This window comes from Brachypodium distachyon, chromosome 1 (genome assembly GCF_000005505.3).
Source record: "Brachypodium distachyon strain Bd21 chromosome 1, Brachypodium_distachyon_v3.0, whole genome shotgun sequence".
NCBI classification, from domain to species: domain Eukaryota; kingdom Viridiplantae; phylum Streptophyta; class Magnoliopsida; order Poales; family Poaceae; genus Brachypodium; species Brachypodium distachyon.
The window spans coordinates 37,210,222-37,218,618 of NC_016131.3; the positions used below are offsets into that span (position 1 = coordinate 37,210,222).

At 49.1% G+C, this 8,397-nt stretch overlaps 1 long non-coding RNA gene across 1 annotated transcript; it reads right to left on the reverse strand.

The window, feature by feature from the left end:
• Positions 1-2,167: 2,167 nt before the first annotated feature.
• Positions 2,168-7,898, reverse strand: LOC106865917. Its single transcript, XR_001405607.2, has 2 exons — positions 7,502-7,898; positions 2,168-2,458 (listed from the first exon to the last, which is right to left on the reverse strand). It is a non-coding gene; the product is annotated as an uncharacterized LOC106865917 (long non-coding RNA).
• Between the last annotated feature and the right edge of the window lie 499 nt (positions 7,899-8,397).

Genomic DNA, 8,397 nt, shown 5'->3' on the forward strand with positions numbered 1-8,397 from the left:
CGGATGCAATCTAAAATTGCGAGTATACTAATCAAACCAATGTCTCAACGAGACGTTAAGTTGGAGTCTTGACGACGGTAAAATAGGTGATCTAACCGACACACGCGATTACACGAAAGTAGCAAAGATGGCTAAACTTTATCAAATCAAAACCCAAGGCTCCATAGGGGGGCTCATGGGGTATAAACAGGAGGAGGGAGAGATATTTTCGTCCACCTTGAGTAAGGAGGCCGAAATCCAACTCTATCTCTAACTTACCTAACAAACTACAACTCTATAGGAAACAGAAAAATAGATCCGTCAGCTTGTTTTGTCCGCCACGGTCAGCACGAGTCGAATCTCTTGATGGGACCAGATCCGTTGGAAAGGTCTTGTAATTACCTTTCCAACAAGTACTTGTTTGCTTGATTTGGACTCCGGATGCGTCCTGGATGATTAAAACAAATTCGGGTCTCCTGGCAGCTCGGACCCGAATCGGATTCAAATTTAATTCGTGATATCTTTCTGTAGCAAGCTCCGAATCATGTGCCGTTTGATTTGTTGGAAAGTACACTTGAAATCCTTCCCTCTCAGCTGTATGAATGCTTGATTCTTGTTGGCCCTCCCGTTCGCCTCCATCGTATCTCATCTTGACCTTGGACTTGAAAAGCTCGACAAGATGCCTACGTAATAAAACGAGACAAGATAGTAGTAGCTCCGCCTCTTCATAAATATGACAATGAGAACAATTAGTACTTGAATTCACCTGATTATAAATTTTGTCAAATATTATAGAATTGAGGGTAGCAAAGGTCGTATCCATGGTTAGCATGTCCATATCAGTGGATGGGGAAAGCGTGGGTGGTAGCAGATCGGGTGAAGTGGTGGACTGTGGTGGCAGCAAGAACTCCAAGACACTCTCTCTCTAGTCTTTGAGTTTCTCAGATCCTCGGTGGCTAGGATTGATGGGGGTGATTTGGTGGTGGCGGATGAGTGATTTGGCAGCGATGGATGGGGGAAACATGGGTGGTAGCAGATCAGGTGAAGTGGTGGAGTGTGGTGGCAACAAGAACTCCAAAAACACGAAGAACACGAAGAACAGGGGATACAAAAGGGGGTACGATCTGGTAGAAGACAAATCCAACTCGAACCAACCTAGTCCAGCAACTTGACACGAAGAGTGCAGCAACAAATCAACAAAGCAATAGTTAAATCAAACATGCACGGCTCAGATCTGGTGCTAGGACAAGGTAAGTGAACAACAATATTTTTGTGGGGCTTTTTCTGGACTGTAGGTAGAAGAAGAACAGTAAACTAAGGGATACGTGCCGTCATCTTGTGGTAGTTGCTGCACTGTTTCCTTTCGCATACGTGCCGTCATCCTCGAAGTTCGACTCGCTCCCATTTCCTGTGTCACGGCTCGGTCCTTCATTCCTAATCAACATAAGAACAACTGATTTAGGCAGCATCATATTCTCATTTAGATTGCCCATAGTACCCAGAAACGAAAGTACCTGATAATTGAGTTGGCGCGCACGCGCGCGAGTAATCAGTCCTTGTAATGCCACGGTTGTATCTGTGGGCTGGATGTCCTCATCAGTTGGGTTCATGGAGCTCAGACGTGGCACCACGACACTGAGCAACAATAAGCTGCGTCGATATCGCAACGGGTGAGAAGTCACTACGACGCCATTGACGTGCATGTAGGAGGAGAAGGAGCCGCTCTTTTGCATCCTACACGTGTAGAGTACTGCATCTCATGGTAGTTATACACAAATAAGCTGGAAACGTTGTGATACAAGTAATGTACCCGTGCGCTGCTATGGAACCACTTTACGTTGCAAAAGAGCTATAGCACTCTTTCTGTTGTTCAATTTTCACCACTACTGTTTATTCTAGTTTAGTTAAGGATTTGTGGCAATAGTCTGTCACATTCGGGCTACAACACTTGTTAATTTGACATTAATAACCCTCAAGACAAACCGATATGAATTATATCAGATCAGCATGGTATATGTCAACAAATCGGTAGTGTGACAGTTTGCATAAAAATACCCTTGTCATTTCCACATGATAGAGTTTATATCAGATCAGCGTTTTAGGCTTTTTGCAAATGATTCAGGCAGCAGCCTGCTCAACTTCTCAGATGCTCAACACTCACAGGTAACTATCAGATAACACAAAAATAGATGTACCGAAAATAATAGAATATAATGTCATTTTACTTTAGCAATATCTTGCCAAATGTACCTGTCACAGGGATATATCGTAAATTGTAGTGTGTTCACCATATAATATAATTGCTTACTGCAAGAATAATGTACAAAAGATTTAGTCTGTGCACACTAAGGATTTATCTCATCTTCAGAATTTGATGGCTCCATCTCATGACACAAGTAGCTCATCTTAAGTCATCTGCAACTTAGATGGAGACAAGTACCATCCATGCTTTTCATCTGAGGGAGTACTTGGTGACTTCCTTCACGAAGTAGTTTTCGCGGCCCAAGCAACAGCAAAGAAAATTTAGTGCATACTAATTTCAACAACAACAATCAATCAGAGGATAGATCAGGCCAAGAGGGCTCAATTTGGAGAATTAAGAATGCAATATATGGGTTTATTGTTCACCAGAGTATGGATATATACTAGTCACCCGGCAAATATGAACATAAGCACCAAGCTGGTTGAAACATGTATTACCTGGTCACCATCTCCTTATATTTCAACCATTATATGCCAAATAATATGCACTGATATGTGGCCTTGAGAAATAGAATTCTCATTTATGTGCTATGTAAAACATTACTATCATGTCCCATAATTATCCAATCAAGGGGTCTAAATTTGTTATGCAGTAAATGTGCTTTCAAAATCAAAATTCTGGGCATAATTGATTGTGCAACAAGGGTCACCGTGGCTATCAGTTTTCTTGAAGAACTAAGCATAGGCAATGGTGTATTGGTTTATATACTTTCTGGCATGCTCGCAACGCAAGAATCTTTGACAGCAACAACCTTCTTCTACTCATGTTATTAAGATGCTTAGTGCTTAGACTCTTCCTCTCTAGAGCGTTAGAACAAATAAAGACACTGTCAGGCTCCGTTTGCTTCAGTGGGCTTTTGATCTATCCTGAGATATCGCTTTGTTGAGTTCTAGTTCTTTTCTTCTTTTTCTGTCTCTCTTGGTGACGAAGGGGTGACTTCGACAATGTCCATACTACTGGACTTATATCTAGGAAAGTTTCGAGTGTATGTGTTGGCGATCTCGTCGGCTAACAAGGACACAGGGGACACGATTTACCAAGGTTCGGGGCCCTCAGAAGGTAACACGCCTATGCCCTGCTTGTTTGGATTGTATTGATGAGTCGATTACAGGGGAGTCGCGGGGGCTAGATGCACAGATTCTATTTGGCAAGTGCGTCTAGGCGGCTTCTATGCTAGATTGGTTGATCTTGGATCCCCCTCCTGGTCCCTTTATATATGCAGGAGAGCAGGTCCCAGGTAGAGTCCAAGTTGATTACTATGTTTAGGCTTCTTTGTCTTGAGCCACAAGTTGGGCGTATGGACTCCTGGAGTCGTAGTTACTAGGCTTCCTCGTGGGCCCCTTGCTGGGCCATGATGGGTATACTCGAGTCGAGTACGTGGTTAGTCATAACCACGTCAGTAGCCTCCAAGTGCCTAGTTAAGTCGTAAACTTGAGTAGGGACTTTCAGAGGCTTCATTAACCTGTTGAGCCAGTTGCGACTAAAGGTGACACATAGCCCTGTCGACTCGGAAGTGCATCGAGTCGACGGCCTTTAGACTTCGAATGAGAAGTATTCGACTCGGTGATTGTTCTGAGTCAAACTTCAACGTGTGACTGTTGAATGACAGTAATGTCATTGATTTGACACTGTTAAATCGAATTCTGCTAAGTCTGGCAATTTTTAGTCATAGGGATAAGCTCTTAATGTGCCTGGAGTACTCGATGGGTCGAGTCCAGTTAATTGCTCTAGGGCAAATATAACATTATCTTTCATCATTATTCGAGTCACCGGGCTCGAACCTGGCAACTGGCGAAATTCGACTTGGCCCGTGGGGACTTACAGAGTCGAATCCCAGTTTTTTGACATTTCAAGTGCTCGACTCGATGGTCAAGAACACTAACATATGCCATGGGCACGATTAATACTGGAATGGCGCAGCCGGTGCGATTCCAGGCCCTATAGGAAGCCTACGGAGTCTTATCTTCACGTAATGAACATGGGTTAGGGGAGCGACCCTTAAGTGAAAGTTTTGCTGGATGGATGCAGACGATGCATACCCAGGCCTAGTAATAGGGCTTACCTTCACGCAACAAGCGTGGTTCGACCGGAATAACGAAGCTGGTGCGATTTCAGGCCCTATAGAAGATCTATGGGTCTTACCATCATGCAATGAGCATGGATAAACTGGAGTAGCGCAGCTGGTGCGACTCCAGGCTCTATGGAAAGATCCATGAGTCTTATCTTCATGCAATGAACATGGATAAACTGGAGTAGCGCAGCTGGTGCGACTCCAGGTTCTATGGAAAGATCCATGAGGCTTATCTTCATGCAATGAGCATGGATAAACTGGAGTAGCGTAGCTGGTGCTACTCCCAACTCTATGGAAAGATCCACGAGGCTTATCTTCATGCAATGAGCTTGGATGACTGAAGTAACGCAGCAGGTGTGACTTAGCTGCGTTTAACTGTAGTCAGTCGACCTTCATGTCATGGACATGGACTTGGGTTTATTCGCTCAATAAGGGTGACCCGTAGATAGACTTTGTGAAGCCTGGACTGCAGGGAGTCAAATTAAAATAAGCCAGGAGATGGCAAGAACGACTCGACGTGAGTCCAGGTGTCGCAATGAGCAAATCACCCCGTTGAGTGGTAAAAGATTCGAGTCATGACGTTCAAGTCAAAATAGTCATGCATGTCGTATCCAGTGAAGGCGAAGAGCCATTCTGGTCAGCCGATGTGACTTGGTGTGCAGTCTAGCCTGACAGCTAGACGCATTGTTGTCGTGCGCGAGTGGAGAAATGACCGCACGCTGCGCAGTAAACAAGGCATAATGATGACTCCCTCACCCGTAAAGTGGGCAGCCATTTGCCAATCTCGCCGTTTCGCATCCCGGCTGATGCGGAACGCGTGGCCACGATAAGGATCTTGTGGCCCGGATTTTTTGCCGAAGTTGGCTTATATAAGAAGGAGAAGGGGGTAAGCCAGTTTTGCACTGCTTCCTCCTTGCCAATAGAGTTCAAGCGCCGAAGCTTTCTGCCTCCATAGCCAAGAACTTGCGAGATCTCCCAGACTCGACCTAAGTCACCTCGACCCGCTTAGACAAGGAAGCAAGGCTGCCGCCGCCGCCAAGGCCTCCCGCAAGGCAGATGCTGCCGTCAAGACTGGTGCCAGCAAAGGTGGCGCGGGCAAGGGCAAAGCCGGCTCTAAGGCCTCCTCTGGAAATGGAGATGCTAGCCAAGGCACCCTTGTCTGGCCATCGTTGATGGACCAGCGGGAGAAGATGCTGGAGCTGCAGGAGGAGGGACTAGTGCCAAAGGGCGACAGGATCCGCATCCCCGCAAGGAAGAGTTCCCTCCCCCGATGCTTGGGGAGCGGGTCGTCTTCCTCTACTACGTGTTGCAGGGACGTTCCCCCTTCACGCCTTCTTTCATGCCATGCTGCTAGCCTACGGGCTGCAGCTGTACGATTTGCTTCCCAACTCCTACCTGCATGTTGCGTGCTTCATCACGCTGTGCGAATGTTATTTCGGAGTAAACCCGCATTGGGGCTCTAGAGGAGGATCTTCATGATCAAGGGTCAGAAGGCTGACACTGTTGGAAGCTAGCGTCAACTTTCAAGTGAGGACGGACGTCAAGTACTTCTGCCTCCATCAACACGAGTATGTGCAAAGCTGGAGATCGAAGTGGTTCTACGGTGGGGACGAGTCGACGGGTGTCGACCCGGACCTCCCCACCTTCACCATTAATGATTCAGTGAAGAAGACGGTTGTGTGGAAACACGAGATGACAACAGCGTAGGAGTCAGAGGCCGAGTCAATATTTGGCTCAGGTTCGCACCCTCATGGGACGGGGATTGACATGTGTTCACTTGATTGCCACGTTACTGAGGATAAGGATCCAGCCGCTGCAAGCTCGTGTTCACCTGATGTGGTCCTATCAAGGACTCGGGGAGCCGACTTGGGTGAACGTTGAAGAGTTGACTCCAAAGGAGCTGGAAAAACGCGTGCATAAGCTCACGTGCTTGACCGCCACGACTATGCTAGAGATTGACCCGTCGGTGGTATGTAAATCTCTTGAATACGCATTACTTGTTTGTAATGGAATTTTTTCCAATGACTGTTTAATTACAGGGACTCAAAGATCCCTCGAGTCAACCTCCCCTGGTCGAAGAAGAGGAGCCAGCGGATGAAGGCTCGGAGTCACCAACTCAGGCAACCGACTCCGATCTCGAAGATGCTGGCGTGGAGCCGAGGAAGAAGCACAGCCGGGAAGTTGATTCCTCAAGGGATCAGGACCAGTCGACTGGAGTCGAAGGTCCGTCCGCTGCTGCTCCGTCTCCTCTTCCCACAACAAAGAAGACCAAGACAGGTGGGCCTGCCCCTGTACGCCGGTATGGTCTCTGTCGCCTCCGGGGATACGAGGGGTATCCCGGATCTTAGGAGCGTGGGACGCGGCCCCACCATGTCAGTGTTAGGCTCCCTAGGGACGGGGTACCCTCGGGACCGCCTTCCCGAGAGACTTGTGACCGTTCTCTCCTCCCTCAGGCCCGAGGCCGAAAGGCTCCGCGGGAGTGCCTCGTCTGGCACCCGAGGAGGAAATGCAGTCACTGCTTACATCAGCCGGTCCTGGGCGGCTACTTTGGCACCCACGAGCTGGTATGAATCTGCCCGTTCAAAGGGCATCTTCGGGACTGCGCGACTGTGGTATGACGATCGTCGACGACAGGCGGGACGCAGCACGTCCGGCCAGCTTCCATGACGTGCCAGGACTATCGCCGTTTCGGCCCACACATGACCGAAAGCTTCTTTGTGCCCTCGGCAGGGTACAGATCGCTTTGGACAGGAGTATGAATGGCACCTGCCGGGTTCGGGGCCGGGTCCTGCCATACCAGAGCCGGACCCGGCAGCCCACCCCAGACCCATGACCCAGACCCGGATTCGGCACCGGGTCTGAAAATTTACCAGACCCAGACCCGGTACGGGTCTCGGCGGGGAGACCCGCAGGTCAACCCGACCCGAATGAACAAAGAAGGGCGCATCAGTACGAGGCAGTAAACAGTACAGCAAACAATGATAGCCATTAGAAATTTACTCCGTATGATTTAAGAAATGCAAACATGCTAAAACCTGGTAGCACACTGGTGAAATGAAACGGCAAGAATCATATGCATCACGCAGTAGCAAGAAAACGCACTAGCTTTGCCAAACGAAATTACGACCACGCATCAGCTAATCCAAATCAAAAAGGAATAGTTAGCTCAATACAGTAGCTCTACGGACCTAACGCTGAGAGCGAGCTTGGGCAGCTGAGGGGCGGAGTCCGTGATCTACCACGCGCTCGGCGTCATGAGCGCGCGGCCGGCTGCAAGGACCTCCTCATCGCCATCCGCAAGCTTGAGGCCTCAGCAGCCTGCAGCTGGTTGGATTGTAGGAGACTGCGACTGGGGAGCAGCCCGCGGGGGCTGGCGGCGGACGACACAGAGGTGGGGAGAGAGAGGGAGGCCGATGGGATTGGGGATTTGGGGAGAAGGAGAGCAGAAGAATCGGGCGGCGGCGGAGTGGCGGGGACTGGGGAGTTAGATCGGGTGAGGCGGCGGCGGCGCATCGCTCCCTAGTCCCTACTTGTCGGGACATTCGCTGGCTAGGTTTTCGGGGGAGAGCGCGGCTGCGGCCTGCGGAGGACAAGAAATCGATGGGCTGGGCCAGCAGTAACCGTGGACAGAAATATGAACTGGGCCGAAATAAAATCAGAAAATGAGTTGGGTCGGGCTTCCGGGTATCCGGGTTCGGGTGAGGCACTACCAGACCCGAACCCGTTAGACCCGACGGGTCCGAAATTTTCTCATTTACAGACCCGCGGGTCTCCTCAAACCCGCATTGTCGGAGCACGGGTTTACCCGCGGGTCTCCTCTGGGATCGCCGACGTGACGTAAGACACGAAGTGTCGACACTCGGATTTACCCAGGTTGGGGTCACCCGGAGGTATAATACCCTACGTCTTGCTTAGAGTTGTATTCACGAAATGTGTGTGATCTTACAGATTTCCCCCCGGCAGTTCCCGGGTGAGCTACTTGTTCTTCTAAGGGATTCTACTATGAACGGGGGCACTACTAGTTGCTACTGACTGGGGTTCCAACTCTTTGACTGTTGGCATTGGTCTTTCTTTTATAGTCTAG